The sequence below is a fragment of the Haemorhous mexicanus genome, chromosome 14 (assembly GCF_027477595.1).
Source record: "Haemorhous mexicanus isolate bHaeMex1 chromosome 14, bHaeMex1.pri, whole genome shotgun sequence".
Classification (NCBI taxonomy): Eukaryota; Metazoa; Chordata; class Aves; order Passeriformes; family Fringillidae; genus Haemorhous; species Haemorhous mexicanus.
Window position 1 is genome coordinate 8,956,949 of NC_082354.1, and position 20,217 is coordinate 8,977,165.

A 20,217-nucleotide genomic window follows, 5' to 3' on the forward strand; every position below is an offset into this window, starting at 1 on the left:
CAGTGGAAGAGAGTGCATTAATACACCAAATTATCACCTAAATATAATGGGAGACTCCAAGTGATTTCAGAGTGTCACAGACAGTAATGCAATACCACTGCCTTGATAGGCCAGGTCTCTGCCTTCTCTTTGCAAGACTACATGTCATGATACACCAGCCAGCACCATCCTCAGAACTTCTGTCAACAACGTGCACCATTAGAGTGCCCCTGTCCCCAGCAAAACAAGCTACAGCAAGAAACTCTTACTCCCCAGTCTTTGGTAGGATTGCTTGACAGATTAGAGATCCACCCCACCACAGAGATACACAGACCTAGGATAGGAGAAAGCTAGAGCGGAAAACCAGCCAAGGATCTACTACTGTAAACGTTCAGAGTTTTGTTTCCCCCCTTGTGATAAATTTCAGAGGGAAACTTAAGAGCAGACTCCAGGAAAGGGAATGACCACCCACCCTGTTTGCTTAGTCTTTATACCTGAATGAAAGTATCCACTCAATTTTAAGAGGTGAACAGTTTTTTAAAAATTAGTAACTTCTGGCACATCAAACAGCTTTTACTTGTCATCAGAAACAAAATAAACCAATAAAACCTTAATGTACTAGAAGAGAGAAAATATTTACCTTGCATTAAGTAAACTTTTCCCATGGTGCAGGCACAACTGTAAACAGGAGGAAATGTTAAGAAGAGACATGGCAGAAGCTGCTTGCAACTACACACTTCAAAGCCAAAAGGGATAAGAAAGTGGATCTCCTTCCTTCAGGAGTAAAGAAAAATTGTCACAAAGAACCACAAATTATTTACTAAAGAGAGTATGATACCACAGGGAAACAACACAAAACCTGAAATAATCTAGATGCAGACACTTCTAGAGATTCAAGAGAAACCAGGTAACAGTACAGGGAAGACAGCTCTCTCCTTTATTATATTTAATTAAATTCTGCTTATGAGCATTGTCATTACAGCTAAAAGTGCAAAGACTTTAGCACATTTCAAGTCTTAATCAATTTCCACCAAAGTATCTGAATAGACTCCAGTAATGTTGTATCAGATTTCTACGGACCCTTCCAGTCTGCGAGCTAAACACTCCTTTAAGGACTAAATGAATTCAGCTTCCTCGCCTTTGTGAGGAAAAGCCCTGGCTGCCTGCCCTCTCTGTGACTCAGACACACTTGGCCCAGCCATGAGAAGGGCTGCATTCCCTCTGCTCCCACCGAAGTCAAGGGCAGCTCTCAGGCTCTGCACGCTGAAAGCCAGGCTGCCTGCCACAGGAGCCAAAGCCAAGCTGCCAGCTAATAAATGCACAAACCCTGGGAGGACAGAAAGCGTGAAGGCAAAGCCTGTGGCTCAGAAGGGGCAGCCCTGTATCATTTTCTGGGCATGCCAGGCACATGGAAGTCCTGCTGTAGCAGTGGGCACACTTCTCCATCTCATCCCGGGACCTGCAAGTCTAATCTGGGCTGACACAGGATGGTGCACACGGAACGAGCCTCTGCTGGAAAATGTGGGCCATCACATCATGGTTTATTACTATTTCACTATCTTCAGATTCTGCTCAGCCTGCAACAGCTCTTACATAAATTCAACATTTTACAGATCTTGTTCTGGTATTGCTTCCCATGTTTTAAAACATTTTTATTCCATTGTCTAGAAAATATTTTTATAGAATGCTAACACTTTGGGCACCTGAAGAGTGATTTACTTCAGGTTTATGAAGCCCTTCACCAGGTACAATTAAGTACTTCCAGTAATCTCAAAGGACTTCTGGAGTAATCACTGAATTCTTACTAGACAAATCACACACTTGTCTGTAGAGCAAGGGCCAGAATCCTGGGCTTTCCACCTCTGAAAGTCTCAGCCTTTTAGCCTAAATGAGAAAAGGTACTGAGGGCAGACTGTACACAAAGCCCGTGCCACACAGAGTTCACCCTCAGCATCAGAAGCTGAATGAAGCTGACCTGAGCCAGCCAGAGCACAGGCACCAGTCTGCAAAGAGCTTACAAATTAGGAAATCAATGCACAGAGATCAAATTACCATTACAAATGGCCCTAATAACTCTATGGGTGCAAAAATGATATAAATTAACAAACAAGCCATCACCTCTCCCTGATACACACCTGGAGAGCCCAAACTCCTCCCCTTGCAACCCAGCATTCACCACCAGCAGTTTTAAGGTCCCCAGCTAAGAAATGCAACAGAAGTGCCCTGGTTCTGCCGCCTGAACACACAGCACCTAAGACATCAAATTTATATTCTGAATTAAATTGTACAAAGCATCTCCTGTACTCCACGGAATAGCAATCGCTGTCAGCTGAAAACAATGACAGCAAAATCATCTTTTGCCCTAGTGTACTGCTGCACATGATCACCTTCATATTCTGACATTTAAGTACTTGCCTACAGGTCTAGGAGCAAGTGCAGCTGATCACATTCCTTACTGAATACTCTCCTGCTATGTACATTGCTCACATCCCCTCTGCATGTTTGCAGACCCTGACACCCCGTCCCCCAATCTTCAGCTACACTTCTTTGTGGCTGATTTCTTTAAAAAAATTAATTCCACTATTGACATCCTCATAATTTCTTAATGGGAGCTAGGGCCTTTCAAACAGCCTTCAGTACCCAAACCAAATCCAAAAATCAGAAGGACTTTTCCCATCCTGCCTCCCTGTGCAGGAGCACAAGAGGAAATGCCAAGAATCAGATGTTCTCCTCTGCTCTGTAACTGACTTACCAAGGGGACTCTGGCCAACTGCATAATTACACTGTGCCTCCATCCCCTCATTTCTCAGTGGCTACAATTATGCTGTAACAAATCCCTGGTAACCTGGGACTGATCCTGTGCTTCAGATTCTGCCTCCCTGAAGGCATCTGATAGGAACAAACCATGCTCATGGGATAGGCAAAGCCTCTGACAGGAACTGGTCATTAATTTTTCAGCAAGTTACATGTCAGTGGCTTGGAAGAGAATCTTTTCATGGGAACATACCACTGTTTGGGAAGGCTTCATCACAAGGATGTGTCTCTGGAGAAAACAGAGTAGGAAGAGCATTTCTGTTCTCTTAAAGGGCAGCTGAAGAAAGCCCAGAATTGGGGCTGGGAAACCTGGGTTCAGTGCAGGCACCAGCACTGTAGGTGCAAGGCAGGAGATCCAGATTCCCCAGAATGATTTTTCCAGTCCTCCATGAAATCTTAATAGCATTTCTTCTTTTCTCAAAAGCTTTAAAGGATCCTAGTTCCAAAGACAAAACTATTTCCTACCTGGCCCCACAACGGGGAGAGCTCAGATTCCACTTAGCTGTGAGAGATGCTGTGTATCCACAGATGTGTATCACAAGATGAGCTGTCCAAGGATGTCAGATCTCCACTCTACTTCCTTCCAACAAAAAAAAACAAACAACAACCTGCTGGCCACCTCCCAGGGATTCTGTGCAGATTATTAGTTCATTAATGACTGGTGAGTGCTTAAAAAGGTAGAAGGTGAGGGACTGCTGTTATTTCCCATTGTTATGATGGCAATCTGACATACATACCACAGGTAGCTTGGATCTATCCTTTGTAGGAACCTGTGATGCTGGACTCAACACTAATCAGTTTATCCAAGCACATGTGAGTTATAACAAATGAATGATGATCTTGGCCTAGAATCTTTTTAAAGAGCTCTGGAGATGGGCACAGGGCCACACACTCTAAACATGCAAAGGCAGCCGTGTGACATCACTGTGTCCTGTGAGACTCTTTGAAGCAGCCCTTCTGCCAAAAGCTCCAGTTCACCCAGAAACACTGGCAGATAAGAAGATGTCTCTGTACTAAACCATTCCTGTGTAGCATCTGCTGACTTAACTTAGAGTGCCACCAAAGGGATTTGGGATAACTTTCCTACTCCACAGCAACAAATGCTGAGGCAGACATTCTTGCAACTTGGCTCTAAGGATGAGAACTCCTACCAGAGGGGAGGAGAGGACCACCAGGACTTTGATCTACTGGAACTCATCAGCATTTCCTTCAGCTCTTTCACCCAGCTGACAACATGGAACACACTGGCCAGACTCTCCCTAGAAAATTATTTATAATAATCTAAACTGCAATGCAAACACATCTAAACTCTATCCTAACTCTTTCAGCAGCCAGAACTACTTAGTTTGACAATCCAATTGCACAAAATGGATCAAGGCAAAGGCTGGAATTTGCACAAGCATGTTTACACTGGCTGTCTACACCACTCAAAACAGGGGATTTATAAGCGAAACAGTCAGACTGCTCCCATTTTTCTGACAGCCCAGAACTTCCTTCCAGTACTTAAATGGGTTACAAGAGAGCTGGAGAGATGTTTTACAAGGACACATAGTAATAGAAGGAGAAAAGATGGCTTCAAACTGATAGAAAGCAGGTTTAGATTAGATGTTATGAAGACATTTTTTACTGTGAGGGCAGTGAGGCCCTGGCACAGGCTGCCCAGAGAAGCAGGGGCTGCCTCATCCCTGGGACTGTTCAAGATGAGGTTGGATGAGGCCCTGAGCAACGTGGTCTAGCGGAAGGTGTCTGATAGCAGGGGGGTTGGAACTGGATGGTCTTTAAGGTCCCTTCTAACCCCAAACCATTCTATGATTCTATAATGAATGATTCCTCCTCCCACACTGACAGCACGGATCACCTTCTATTTTTCTGTAAGACAGAAGACCAAAGAAACATCTACTCTGCTGCCTAAGCTGTGCTTGCAGTTCTGAAAGGTGCTCCCGAGTTTGCCTTTCCAGCTGGCACATCAGCACAAGACACAGACACCTCCAGCAACAAGTGCCCTATTGAGCAGCTGGCCTAGGCTGACTTCCATGGAGAAGCTGGAGCAGAGATGCACTCCTGTCCAGCTGCAGCATCACCACCTGCCCCAGCAGAGAACACTGCAGCTGTTCTGATGCCCCAGGAATTACTCACCTCTACTCTTTACCCATTGACCCTCAGTAAAAAATTTGCTTTGTTGGTTCGCTGGCAACAGCTGTCAAAAATTCAATTTATGTGTATGTATGTGCACAAATCAAAAATCAGTGTTTATCATTCAGTTTTCTCACTAATCTCCCTCTTACCAAACTCTGTGAATGTAGGACAATGTGACATTAAAAGGACTTGGCAAGATGATCAGTATGCAACACCTTTACTTCTAGGTGTGCAGTTGTCTACAATTTCTGATAATGTATCTTCCCAAAGGCTTTGGCAAAACACATGTTTGCATTGCAGAACATCAAGAGACAGTGAGGCAATAAATCCATCCTGCATTCCAAGACATTAACAACTTGGCAAGTTGAGTGGTAAAGAACCAATACAATTATGTATCATTAAGCTGCAACTAATAGTGGTAGGGAATGGATAAGGGCCTGCCGATTAGAAATGCTATCAAGGAAACTCTAAGATGTGGCATTAAGGCATGCATTGAAAATAGAACACATTTCATGCTTCTCCTAGAAATACTTAATTCTATTTCAAGCCACCACCTCTTGTTTTACTTGGCGTGAGCACTTTCCACCATAAAAAATTCTTTCTTCCATCAAGGATTTTACAAAGGAGTCAACAAATATCATCTACCACAAAACAGAGAGCCTCCATGTCCTCTTTGTCAAAACAAAGCTTTTCTCACTCTTCCTTCAGAAACACATACCAGCCTGATCACAAAACACTTCCAGACCTCACTGCACAGCTCATTTGCTCTTCATGCAAGGCCTCTACCTAAATCCATTTCTGGACCTCCCTGGGAAAAAACTCCTGTGCTAAACAGCTTATCCATAAATTTCTAAAGGATATGATGGGATTGAGTAATACAGCAGAGAAATTACTGCCCAGTTCAGGTGCACATGGAAGGCAGTGCTCCGTTCCCATGGGAATCTATCTCCAGTTGCATGTGCCTCATCCATGTGGGAAGCAAATACTTCTACTTACATATACCTGGGACATCAGCTTCAGGGCCTGGCCAAGATTAACACCTTCACTACCAAGAACCCACCTAAATTCATGAACCATTCCGTATTTTTAACGGGTTGCCCAGAGAAGTGGATGTCCCTATCGTGGAAGCGTTCAAGGCCAAGGTGGTTGTGACTCTGAGCAAGCTGCTCTCCTGAAAGGCGTCCTTGCCCATTGCAAGGAGCTGGAACCAGATGATCATTAAGGTCCCTTCCAACCCAAGCCATTCTCTGATTCTGTGACACTACATGACTGAGACAGCTCCTGGTGCTTCCACAGACCATTCAGGTTCTGGCCTCCAAGATCACCACAGCAGTAGTTAAACAGTGGTTCTGGTATCTGCAATGAAAAAACTGGGAGCTGCTGAAGGATTTGGGACTGCATTCCTTTAAGTCTGAAACAAGATTCACATCAGATAATAAGAATCTATGATGACTTGTGAGCTGAAGAGCAAAGCTGCTCTGCCCCTTTGGCTCTGACTAGTTCCACTGACTTCTATGGCATAGAAGTTCGAGGGAAAAAAATGCATAGACCCTGTCCCAGTCTATCTTCTGATCCCACAAAACATTTCCACGTGCCCAGTATCTGAAAAGCCACCAAGACAGCTTTTACATTCCCAGCTCAGCAAAATCTCACAACAGTTGAAAGCTGGGCCCTTTATCAGAAGGTGAGTGTTCAGCATTTCTGATGGAACTCAGCCATGATTATCTGGGTAATCATTATACTCCTTCAGCAATTATCATCAGCACTAATATAACTTTGGCTGCTGCAAACTTTAAGAGTGTCTTGATCCAATTTACCTTCAGGCGTGTTATACCATAAAGTGCAACATATGATCCCAGTCTGACAAAGCTGATACTGAAGACTGTGTAAATGGAGATGAATATGGATCACATCCCAAGTCTTTGCAGAAGATTTTTTTGCCCTCAAAATCAAGTTTCTATTCTTCCAAAGGCTGCATAGAGAGCAGAACCATGTATTCTTTCCTCTGTCTATAAGGAAGCACCTCCAAGGTTGAAGCCTTTTTCTGAGTAACTGGCCTATGCCTGTGGTGATCTGAAAAACGTCTGTCCCAAGTACTCTTGAGAAATGAAATCTTGTGAGAGGGAAAGGACTTTGAAGGTAGCTACAGAAAGGAAGAATGTGTGCTGGAAAACAGTAGAAATCCTGAGACCATGTTGTGATTGCAAATGCCATCTAGGATGTCACATCAACGTAAGAATTGATGCGTTATTAAGCACAGCTATTTTATAAACCCCAATTCTGTAAATTAAATGAAAAGCTGAGGTCAGACCACATAATTGAAGGCAGAATTTGCCCAATGATCATTATTTTTCATAAGGACTGTTCTCTAGGCTAGAAGGTGTGTCATGAGGCCCCAAGGGGGTTAACTAGACTAGGAAAACAGTACTGACAGACTATTCTTTTGCTGACAGTAATCTCCGTCAGGTCCTCTCTGTGAGAGCTCTGACATGGGCTTGGAAGTCCATTCAGATCCCAGAAGTTTAATGGCAAAACAATTCAACATAGGGCAAGATACACATCCTCTCTATCTAAGACTTAGCTGGGATGCTGCCTAAAGTTTGTTTATTTTCACCTGCTCTCTCAATTCTAGCCTGGTTATATGCCTAGAAATTAAAGCTAAAGGGCACAGAGACAATGTTTTTCCAACATAACAGGAACAAAACCTGGCTTCCTCTGAAGTATCAGGCCCGACTTGCAATTGCATTTTCACTTGTTTTACTAGACCCATAAAACACCACTTGTGCTGAATGGGTGCAGGGGGAGACATCCCAAGCACTGCTCAAAGTTAACAAGAGCATGGGCGAGCCCTTGAGTTGAGGGGAACCCAGCCTTCTGGAATGCCACCAGCACAAGCATGGTGTGGCAGTAATTCAGGCCCTACCTTCCCTCTTCAGAGTGTGAGGCTCAGACATTAACACAGAAATGCAGCTCCACAGGCTGTGGGATTCTGGGTACCAGAAATTCTGCTCAGGCAAAGCACAGGGAAGGGAGAGCCCAGAGGAAGAGTCTCTAAGATGTGGTTCCAGCATCCACAGTTGGCCTAAATTTTACTCCATGCCAGGAAGCAGCTCCTTTCTCACAGATGGCTGCTGTTACAGAGCACTGACATCCACCATCGAGCAACTGGGCATGCAATATTAATGGCATCAATGAGAAAATTAGGAACCCACATCAAAGCACTGAAGAGTTGTTTTTATAATATTTGGCTTTAAAAATAAGTGCAAAAAGAAAGGTGTTACACTCAGCTAAGCATGTTTAGAAGCCTTTGATTTTAAGATGTGATTCTGCAGCTTTTACATACACATATGCAGAATGACCCATTAAGGATCGGGGAAAGCTGCTGTCACCTGTAACTAACCAAATCACAAGTTACATGAAGAAACCAAAATCGATGCTGCTCTGAAATTTAGCCTAGCATGGAAAAAAAGGTCAAAACTACCATAACGATTGGCTGCTGAAAAACAGCACTTCCTAGTCAATGGAAAGAGCTGCTTTGGCCATGGTTTTTCTCAAACATGGTCATTACCTTGGAATTGGAGTCCAAACATTCTCATCTGCACTACACTGAATACAACAGACTCAAAACAATAATCCAAACAAATTAGTACATACTTATTTGCTAGAATTTTTCTAGTACCAGAAAATTATAAAAGAAGATAATCACTTAATCTAATGTAGAAATCTTCCCTTCTCCATTAAAACATTGATATTGGACCAAACTACACAGAGCCTACCTGCATCAACAGTCAGTACAGATAAAACATGGATGCAAATACTGTCAGCCATGTAATCTCCATAAGGAGACTCCTGCATTTGGGGATTTAATAAATTGAGGACAAGTACAAAGCATAGAAATATTATCTTGAGGATATAGTGGTTATTACTGGTGTCCCTTTTGACTGGAGCAGGGACTGCTCAGCCATAGCTAAGTCTCCACAGATGGGCACAGCCTGATCTGAGCTCTCTGCCTGCACTCTAAGCAAGCTGATGCATGTTGCTGCTCTGAGAGCTGCAAAAGCATGTGAGTGCAGCACTGTGCCCACACCAGCACAACCTGCAAGGGGTCCATCATAGTCCTGTCCTGCTGACAGCTACGGGTGTCTATCACCTCCAGCGTGGAAGACACATGCTCTAGCACTGCCATAAACCTGGCATGATGCTAACAGTCAAGTCTTCATGTGATTTTAGATATGTTTCTCTAATAGTTCTGCCACTTTAGCATCCACCCACAGAGAGGACCTGGCATCTTTTTAAGAAGTTTGTTGAGACACTACAACTTGATGACTCAACTTAGTTATTTGTCTTAATCTGCAACAGACTCAGAGCTGTTCAGTAAAATGAGCATGGGCTATTTCCCCCCAGAGCAGGTGGAAGATGGAGTCAACACCTAATACACCTGCTCTACTTTGCTCAGTTACCTGGTTTCATTTTGAATCAATCCCTGTCTATCTTCTGCTTCAGCCTGTCTTACACATGTGCAGCCTCCCTGCCTTCACTGGTGCTCAGGCCAGACAGTCTGAAATTACATCACTGGCACCTTGCTGCAGCTTAGATGGCATCACCTCAGGTTACACAGGACTGGGAGAGACCCACTGGGTCACAAAGTACAGCCCCTGCTGTCCAGGCAACCATGTCACCTAATCCCTTTGCAAGTGAATCAAAAATAGTTATGAACCATACCTCACTGGGCACACCCCAGGCTAGCCATAAATGACATATTGTGGTGTAAACTGACTTGGGAAAAAGCACACAGACACATCCAAGACAAATTAGAAATTGCAACAAGCAGGAAGGCAGCTTAGTCTAATGGCCAGGGAATGAGACAGGCAGCAAGATGGTTGGGTCCTGCTGCTGGCTCCTGTTCTTCCCTGTTCCACCCATAGTGCCATTACTCCATCCCCCAGCTTCCTCTGGGCTTAGACAAAGATAACAACATTGTCCCTCCTTCCTTCACAGATTGCTTTGAGCATCATGACAAAAAGAGGGGCACAAGAACTAAATATTTTTTTCCACTTAATCTCCCCACCAGGTTTTTAAACCCCATTTTAAAGCCATCCTTTGCAATTCAGTCTGTGGATAATTTGCTACCTGCATCTCCATAAAGTTTAACCTGTCATAGCCTGACAAAGGTGTAATTTCATCCCCAGGCTCTTCTGACTTGAGACTGTGGAGCTTCTCTTTGTGGATAAAGTATCAAAGCAATAGCTCTGAGACAACAGCCCTTTGCATCTCACAACCCATGTATTATTCTCCCTAAACACAGTTTAACTGGCCAGAATCAAAACTTTTTCTCTCCCCTCGTGCCTCCTCCCCACCGTGCACACAAACATAGATAAAAGCAGCAGACAGAGACATAGAGAGAGGATGGTTTATCCCACAGACAGGATTACTGCATTATGATGTAATGACCTTGTTCAGGAAAGAAAAAGGTTAGTTATATATCAGCCTGAGCTGTAAAAATACCAGTTCCTTTTCAAAACGAGGTAAAATGATGTCCATTTAAAGTTATTCTTAAGAAAACATGAAACACTTGTCCGGTGAACTGGAGAGAAGGAGCACAGCGCAAGTGGCCTCAGGATAACCCCTCTCCAGTCACATGTAACACACTGAATCAAACGTAGGAGTGTCCTCTGCTAAGTATGCATGGAAAGGAGTATGCTGCTTTCTACCTGTTTGTATCTTCAAACATCCAAGAGTCCTTTCTGTACCCTACAAAGGTACATGGCAAAAAGAGCCATTTCTGTTTCACTTCAGGTGCAAAATGCTACAGAGCTAACTGTTTCATTTGCTCCTTGTGAAGACTTTACATTTGTACTTGTTTTCTTCCACCTCAGAACAACTGGAGGGAGGAAGGCCATATGCTGCCTCCATATGAAGCAATCCCATGAAAGAATAATTCAAGTCCATTATTCTTTCTTTTTAGACAACATTTAGTGCAGCTTTGGCCATGACTAAAACTCCAAGGCTGAGATAATCACAGTTGTGACTACAGGTTCCTCAAAGGGACTAATTTCTAATGAATTTTCAAATGCTTTGAAAATAAGAGGTACAGTATTTACCACTGAAAACAGTAAAAGAACACTGCTGCTACTGCCCCAGTACAGCACGCTTATTTCACTGCACTGCTGATATTCTGCTGAAGTGAAGTGCATGAAGTGAAATATTGCATAAAGCCAATATTTACCAACAGATACTACAGTTGTGAAAGTAATATAGTCCTTCGACATAAAAATAGACTTCCAACAGGAAATACAGGGCATTTGGCAAGTCTTAGCCTGCCAAGGGCAACTGCTCCGTGTCCTGTTTCCAGGACAAGAAACCCCTCCAGTTACTCCAGATTCTTCCAGTGGTGAATGCTGAGCTTGTCTGGTAAGTTTTCCGAGCCCAGTGGAAATCCTAGAGCAGACACAGAAAGCTCTGAGTCTGAACTGGCACCAGATACTTTAGAAAACAAGTGATTTTCATTTTGTTACAGGAATATGAGAAGGCCAAAATGCTTTATTTGTCAGCACAGGAACAACCACTCATCTAAGACCATGAATATTCTGTTGAAGTTGATATAAAATCAGACTCTTCCAAGGAAACCCTGCACTGAGTAACAGTGCCATGTGCCAACTTACAGTGCTCTCTACACGTGTATGAGACAGGAAATGTATTTTCTATAGCAGATGAACAGCAATGACAGCCTTCAGACTAGAGTATGGAATATCATTTGCATCAAATTCCAACCTCACAAGGAGCAGCCTACAGCATCTCCCTACTAGCTCAAAGACTCCATACAAAGACCAACTCAACATCATACATCTACTGCAGCGTATCTTCTCAATTAACTAAGGAAAAGTGTATTAGGCATACATCAAAACTGCATTGCAGCTAGAGCTGCCAATTACTTATGGCAAAAGGGAGGCTGATTCATCCGACTGTATGGGGGCCTTGGCTGGAGTTTTCCCAAAACGCAACAAGAAAAGAAGAAAATCTCAGTGAACCTCCCCCTCATTCCCACTCCTTCCTCCCCCACAAATCATAGCCAAGAGGCTTGTGCTTGCAAAAGCAGCATTTCCTGGAGGATTCTTTCTTCAAATCCCTCCTTTTCTAAATTCAGACAAAACACACAACTCAAAATCCATTTGCATATGGTATATAGGCATACAACGACACCTCTCCCAAACACTTACAAGCAGAAGGCAATGCAAAGGGTCTAAAGCACCTTTAAATCCCCAGTACCCAGGGATCCCCACATCTTCCACTCCAAATCTCACAGCATCCCAAGGCCACCTGTGTAGAATGCAATGGCTACCTGACAACACTTGGCTTGGCACCAGCCTGCAACAGCTGAGCAGGGGCTGGGGGGCCTTGTCTTTCTGCTCACAGCAGTCACAGAACAGAACATTTCTGCTAAGCACAAGCACATCCTGAATCCAGACCTCTTCACAAGTTTCCTGTATCAGATGCATTTAATACCTAACATATCACAAGGAGCAATTTTCCATCCAACATGTCCCTCCTTCACTTTGTGTGTCTCAAATCAGCCTTGTGGCCTCAGGGGTGCCAGAGCTCTTCTCTTCCTGGCACTGCTGGATGGAAATTGTTCTTATTAGTTGCCCTGGACCCATTCAGGCACCTACTAGCCTACGTTTTCAAGGTCCCTGGCCACACCAACACCACTATTCCCCCACAGTGAGTTCAGGACACAAAGCTTCAATCATGTTTATTTCTAACTGCTATCTTTCATTGCTCTGACAGCATCCTACTGATGACCTTGGGCATCTAACTTCATCCTTTTGTTTCCAGTGTGTTTGACATGAGTCAACCTGGCACCCAGACCCCCTGGAGCAGTCAGACCCTGCCTTAACACATCTCTGTGTTTTTTCCAGGCCTGACTTTTAGACATTTGTTGTAGATCTTTAAAATAGTTTTCACAGAAGATATGCTTCGAGATCCTCAGAGTGCATATTAGAATAATACTAGACACGTGCACCTACTGGTCACTGCCTTCTGGCACTAACATTCAAAATTCCAGTGAGCACAGAAGGGAGTCTGAGCTGCCTCCTCCATGGCAAAGGGGATCAGGAGTCAGACAAAGATCCATAGATCACAACACAACGCCTCACCAGCACTGCATGGCAAACCAGTGCAAGGTGTCTTCTGCCTAATGACCCCACCAAAGCCATCAGTCTGATGAGAACTTGTGCTTTAGAGGCTGCTGGATTACACAAGAGCACAACTTTTTCCTCTCCTTGCCCGAAAGCCAGTCCTATTATGGGCTGATTTTGGGATTATGTTTATCAGACTGCTTGTGGGTACATTGGCAGCTACGTGTAATTCCTGTTTCAGTACACAAGCAATTACAGTCAGGATAGATGCAATCCTCAAACAGAGTCACATGTGTTCAGGTATACCCATGAGGGCAGGCTCTGCCATCCTGCTGAGATCAGCAATGCAAACAACATGAAATGCAGCTCAAAAAGTACTCAAGAATCAGGTACCAGACCTCCTGTGTCATGTGTGGGTCTGGGAACTTCATCCACATGCTGCTGTGGTCACTAATGGAGAGGAAAGAGAGCTTACCAAACCAAGAACTTAGAACTGGAAAGCTACCTTGTAACCAGATTGTTATTACTACATGAAGAAGACCGGCATTCACCTTGAGTGTCCAGAGCGCTCCACAGACCACGGGAGAAGACAGGGCATGTCCTGAAGATCAGGTTGCTCGAAAGCTCTGTTCACACTACAAGTTATGAAATAGGAGTGCCCCCTAATTAGAGATGCTTTGTGGACAATTTACTTCAGAAACACACAAAGAGAGCAGAAGTTCCAGCATTTCAGTATCACAATAGATTTCAAGAACAGTCCAGGACACAACCTCTGTGTGTGAACTGTCAATATACTGCAGAAAAGAATAAGACTCCACTCTCAGCTTATTCCTTCTGAAATGCTAACCATTATCCATTAGTGCCCCTGAAGAGGGGGATTTTGCATTCCCCTAGTGCAAGAAGAAGTGGAGAGAGAAGAAGAGTATGGAGAGAAGTTGTGGCACAGGCCATGGGGCAGAAATTAAAGGAGAAGACTATCTCCACAGACTGCCACTCTAGATACTTCCAGATATTACCCCACCTCTTTCTGGTCCATGCATCCTACAAAGTGCAAGGCACCTTCCTCAAAAATAAACAAATCAGGGAGCAAATTCTGTCTGTTTTAGTCTTTTGCTAGAAATCTCACTTCTTCCCAGCTTGAATTCTCTGGAATGAACAGAGGAGAGTCATAGCACAGCACAGCTGATGTACCCCACATCTGTAGGAAATGCCACCCTGAGCTGGCTAGGCTTGCTAAAGAGATCAAACACGGATGTAAGCAGCTCTTTTCTGGAGCAGGCATCGTTTCAGTTGTTAAAATATTCATGTGCCAACAGGAGCTGTGGTATCAATGTCTGTCCCTGATACAAACAAACCTGAGCTTAAAGCCTGACAATCTGTGTTATGCAGAGTAGAATCACAATTAAAAGCATTTCCCAAGCCTCCATTTCTGCAAACACACATATGACAGCTTTTCTGGTGACACATCAAGAGCAACCCAAATCCAAGTCCACAGTCTTCTGCCTGTGAGGGCAGGAGACGTTAAAAACAGCTTTAGCAAATGCCCAGGATTTTAATTGTGTGCCTTCAGTTTTTCCCTCTCGGGTTTACCATGCACCAGCAGCCCTGTGGTTCATCCTGGGGAGTGGCTGGATGCACCTGATAAATATGAGCTGGCATCTGGGCACTGCAGGTTGAATCAAGACTCTCTGCAGGGAAGCGCCTAGAAAATTTCTGATCTGGAGGATTTTCTCGCTCACAATAGGGAATAGAGAAGTAGCAGACAGAAAATGGAAAACATTAGGCCTTTCACTCCCCTCAAGAGACACAGAGAAGTACTTTCCAGTGCCCTTTCTAAATAGGGAAACTGATTTTTTGATGCTAGCAAATGGACAGAGGCTGGAGGGGGGGGTGGGTACAGCTGCAGCCCCTTCAGCAATATTGTCTGAAGAAATGAGTCCACCCAGGTGACATGGCAAGAAAATGTTTTAGTACTGCCCTCATCACATGCAGCGAACCGTGCATACACCCTGCAGAGCAACACTGAGCCTACTAGGGTGCCAGAGCATTTTCAACACTTGAGGATTAGGAAGGAAATGAGAATGGTTTGGCTCTGGAGTCTGTGCTGTACTGCAATGTTGAAATGGCAGTTTCTATCAGGCTTATGGACATCTATGGCTGGACAAAAATGACATTGCAGTACCGTGAGTTGTGGCAAAGTGAAGCACGTGCATGAGCAGCAAGCTGGACCACAGCACAGAGCTCAGTGGTCCACATGCCAGGTGTCACTTTCAGAAGTCAAAGGGTCACATCCAAATCTTTGTTTCCATTCCCTGAGAAAGCACACTTCTGCCACCGGGACAATAAACAAACATGAAATTACCCAAAGATTCTTTGAGTATGTTTTGGATCCAAACTGCCTTAATGTGCTTCTGATGGCAGTAAGACAGTACATATGACCAGAGCAGAGCAAAGGATGTGTATCCAACCTTACCTTTGCCATTCCCCAACTCTGACCCTTACAGTGCTGTATCAGAGCACGATACCAAGCCCCAAACCCAGCACGTGGAGGCACTGAATACTATTCCAACTGTGGAACTGGCAGCACAGACTCCAGGGCAGAGACATGCTTTGCTCTGCATCACTCAAGACTCAGTCACATCTGTCGGTACACTACAAGATAAGCAACTGACAATAAAACTAATGTTGGGAAATGAGCACACTGAATATATAACAACACAATTTTACCCTTGAACACTTAATGCACACAGCCATAACAGTAAGTCTTTAGATCAAAACAAAGCAACATTCATAGCAAAGGTTTCCTAACTGAGCAAGATATGCCCCTATTTAGAAGGGACATGATTTCCAAGATTGCCTCTAGAAGGAATGATACTAGACAGGACATCAGAGTACCTGGAGGTGCACCTAGCCCAGTGCTCCAAGAGCCAGACTTGCAGGTAGGGCTGGTGCCATATGCTGACAAAAGATCCTCCCAACCCAGAAGCCAACGACCTGGAGCACTTGCAGGCCTGTCTGTCCCCTGCCCAGGGCTTCCTGGATCAAGAGCTGTAGAAAAGGGGGAAATTAGACTGCATCAACAACATCACAGGCTTCCTGGATGCCTATCAGTGGGACTGCCAGGGCGGATGCCATGGTGCTTGCCCAGAGCAAGGTGCACCCAGCCTGCCACATCCCACACCACCTGAGGCAGTGAGTGCCACCTTGCAGCCTGATTCCCTGTCACAGAAAACCTAGGAAGCCAACTTATAAACATTGCACTGTCAGAACTAAGTTGGAGCAGTGCAACTGAACAGTCAAAATGAGAAGTCCTTTGGCAATCTCCAACAAAGCACAGTGAAACTCTTGCTGTTCACTGCATATCAGCCACAGCTGCTGATGTTCACCTGGAAACAACCTCCAGAACTCCAAGCACTGAGACTATCCACTAGCAAACCACAGAATTTTATCATATTTTGCCATTATAAAATTACTGCTAGGAGCAGGAAACAACCAGTGACAGCAGGTCTGAGAGAAGACACTCACATAAGTGTCTCTACCTGTGCTGACCCCAGCCCAGTGAAACCTACTAATTACCACTCGGCCTAATGCCATTCTTCAAGTAACAAAAAAATCAAAGCCAACATAAGGGAAGACCCACAAGCTCAACTATTTGTGTCTGAAAGGTAAAAGGCAAAATAGAACTACAGGGAGAAAATGCTAGCTAAATACAAAATAGCACTAATGAATGAAAAAGTTTATTTCTGCAGGTGAAATTCATGTTCTTCTCTCTCCTTTCTACCACAGCCCTCCCCATTAGGTCCTTGGAGAAAAGCTTCAAGCACCTTTGGCATGAGCTAAGGATGGTAATGAAAGAGGAAGATCACAGTGAGCTTCTGTCTGCCCACTGTGCAGCACAGCAAGAACAGAAATCAGTACTCAAACCAGAGAAGCACAAAATGACAGCACTGTTAATGTCCCAAAGTCACAGGCAGTCCAACCAGAACAGCAGCGGAAGCCAAATCTGGCAACATCTCCCCTGCGACCGGTTCTGCGCAGGCATGGCTAAAATGAAGGAGGAGCTGCAGGCAGATCTGAAAGACCTTCAGATTCCCATCTGGTTTTGATCCCAGAACACAGGCAGCTCCAGGGACGCTTGGATCCACAGTCACAATTAAAGTATTAAAAGAAAAAGAGAAGAAAGCTTCCGGCAAAGGGAACAGGAACTGAAAATGGGACTATCCTCACATACCAGCTTTCCTCTAGGAGCAAATGCTGCCAGGCCAAGAGATGGCTAACACAAGAGCTGGATTTGCTATGGCCAACAACATGTTGCAGAGTTGAATGTGTCTGATCTATCCCTGGAATTCTATGTACAAAACGTGCAAAGAAATACAGCGGGTTGGAGGAAGACAACCTCTTGTGCCCAATTTTGTTTTTCTAGTCTTTGTGAGTCAGCTCAAGACACACAGGACAACCTAGACTCCAACTTCCACATGTTTTCTGAGTTTTGGTCAGATCCTTACAGAGGAATTGTCCTGTCAACAGTCTGCCTGGAAAGGTAAAGTTCTCTTCCCTGTAGTCAGCAGTAAAATGCTCTCCAACTTCTGGGAAACCCTCCTACACAGTCTCGCTGGGCCTGTTCTCTCAGAAGGCGCAAAGCCCCCATCGGTCCCTACAAAAAGGCAGCACGTTCGTGTTAGAGCCCTGAGGTGAATGAGGCCCAAGCCCAGGGCCTGTGACAACCAAAGCAGCTCACCCTGGGTATTGCCTCCTGCAGCACTGCTGCCACAGCTGTTCTCAAACTGTTGCTACTGCAAGTGGTAGCCCATGAGGCCTGAAACTTAATCCTGTAACAGGAGCTCCTGAGACTTACTTTTAGTTATCCGGAGTCACTCAGTGAAGAAATGCCATCCATGCACATCTTGGTTCTGAGTACAACCTCCTCTGCAGCCCAGAGGCAGCTGCTTGCAGCCCCCCCACCTATGAAGCCAGCCAGTCCCCAGCCCCAGCACCGTGCCTGCCACCAGCTCCTCTGCCCAGTTCCACACTCAAGGAATACAGCTCCAACCCATGCAGCTCCAAACAGCCACAAGCATCGCCCTCCCTCACCAGCCTATGCTCACCGCAGAACACCAGCTCAGGGCAATCCTTCCCCTCCAGGCACATGACCTGCCATGGCAACCTTCACCGCCGGGCCTGGAACATCGCACCTGTCCATGTCCCAGACCTACAACTCATTACCCCGACCCCTAATTTACTCCGCATTCTGCTCACATCGTTTGGTAACCTGTGACTGGAAGGCCGAGGCTCCTCTGCAGCCATGTGCCACACTTCCACTTCCCCCGGCACAGCGTCCTCCTCCCGGGTGGCTCCGGAGCTGTGCCCGAGCCCCTCCGCCCCGCCTGACAGCCACAGAGAAGGTGGATTCACACCAGAGGAGCCAGGGAAGCCGGACTCATCACCCCTCCCTCCCGCTCGGGCAGGCAGGCAACAGCCTGGCTCCGGCCCTCCCGACAGCCCGTCCTCCTTCCCCTCCTCCTCTCCGAGGCGGTCCATGTCAGCTCGAGAGTCGCTCAGCAAAGCCCCTGCTGATCTTCGGCCTCCAGGTTCCCTGGGCAAGCATCCCTGACCGTGCCCAGAAAGACAAGAGAAAGCAGCGTCCCCTCTCGGGCAGCCCCGGCGCCGGGTGCAATCCGGGCAGGTGGGGCATCAGCAGCATGGATCCTTTAAGGGGATTTGCCAAACCCTGCACACAGACACCCAGGCTGTTCACTGCTGGCACACGCTGTGCCCACCCCGCAAACGGAAGGGCGCGGGGAGAGGCAAAATCCAGCCCCTCAACACCCCTCGGGCTGCAGGGCCCCAAACAACCCCGCTCTTCCCAGCCTGGGCCCACCATCTCTTTCAGATGTCGCTCGCTTTGAAGCCATGGCTTCTCCTGCCTGAATTCCCTCAGCCTTCCACGTTAAACACCTCGCTGTGTTTAAAACAAGGCTGAAAACTGCCTCAGTGACCAGCAAAAGGGACCACTCGTGCCCAGTGCACCCCCCCGCCGGAGGAGGGAAGCCTGGAGCAGCCAGACATCACGCTGGAGCACTTCCTCGGCTGGCTGCTGTACAAGTCTGGGACAAAGGGACAACCCAGCACAGGGACCAGCTCCAGTGTGGCATCAGGCACCAGCATGCACGCACAGAGAGAGACCACCCTTCCCTGAAGGGATTTCGGGAAAAACTTGGCAGGTGCCAAGGTCAATCGAATGCGCGTTGCCAATAACGAGTATTAAAAAAAGGAAAAAAAAAAAAAAAAGGAAAAAAAAAGGCGGGGTTATTTATAGCCCAGAATTTCTCACTCCTCTGCAGAAGCGCAGCCCAGAGGCGGCATTGTTGGGAGATGGGGAACACACGCACCGCAGCCGCGTTAATGGCCGGTGCCGCCACTGACACAACTTCAGCTGCAGCTCTGCGGCTCCGGGAACCCTTCCCGCAGGACACCGGGCTCCGGCCACCGCCGACTGCCCGGCAACACACGTGTCACTGACGGCAGCGACACCCCGGAGACGCAGAGACAACCCCGCCACCGGCGCACCCCGGCCCTGCCGGCGGCGTCATCCTCCCATCGTCGGGAGGAGACGGGGCGCCGCAGACGCGGCCACGGGCACCGCGCTTCGCCGGCGGCCGCAGGGCCCGGCCGGGGTTATCTGGAGCCGCCCCGGCCGAGGTTACCTGGAACTGCGGTCGCTCATTGCTGCGAGGCCGGGGTTACCAGGAGCCGCGGTGCTCATTGCCGCCCGGCCGGGGTTACCTGGAGCCGCCGTCGCTCATCGCCGCCCCACCCGTCCCCCGCCGCCGCCGAGCGCCCCCCGGGCGCGGCCCGTCCCCCCGCGCCGCCAATCGCCGCGCGCGCGCCCGCCCGCCCCGCGCGTCGCGGGGCCGCCGCAGCGGCGCTGGCGCAGCCAATGGGCGCGGCGGGCGGCCGGTGACGACACACGGGCCGGGGCTGAGGCTGGGGGCAAATCTCGTGTTTCAAGGCAGCGCGCAGGGAAAGCGCGGCGCGGGGGGGTGCTCCTCCTCCGAGCCCCTTCCCCGGGTGCCCCCGCGGAGGGGTGCGGAAACCTGGGCGGAGGGACCGGCGCCGGCTGGCGATGCAAGGGGTCCTGAAAGGCATCATCACG

The 20,217-nt window shown here is 46.8% G+C and overlaps 1 protein-coding gene across 3 annotated transcripts in view; it reads right to left on the bottom strand.

The window, feature by feature from the left end:
* The window catches only part of PAK3 (p21 (RAC1) activated kinase 3), a 71,684-nt gene extending 51,779 nt beyond the window's left edge, over window positions 1-19,905 (bottom strand). The window contains exon 1 of one of the 3 annotated variants that reach the window (XM_059859735.1): window positions 19,809-19,905. The gene's annotated coding sequence lies outside the window, so the exon portion shown is untranslated. Of the gene's footprint in view, window positions 1-19,768 lie in introns of all 3 variants that reach the window. The other 2 variants (XM_059859736.1, XM_059859734.1) reach the window with 2 other exon arrangements.
* Between the last annotated feature and the right edge of the window lie 312 nt (window positions 19,906-20,217).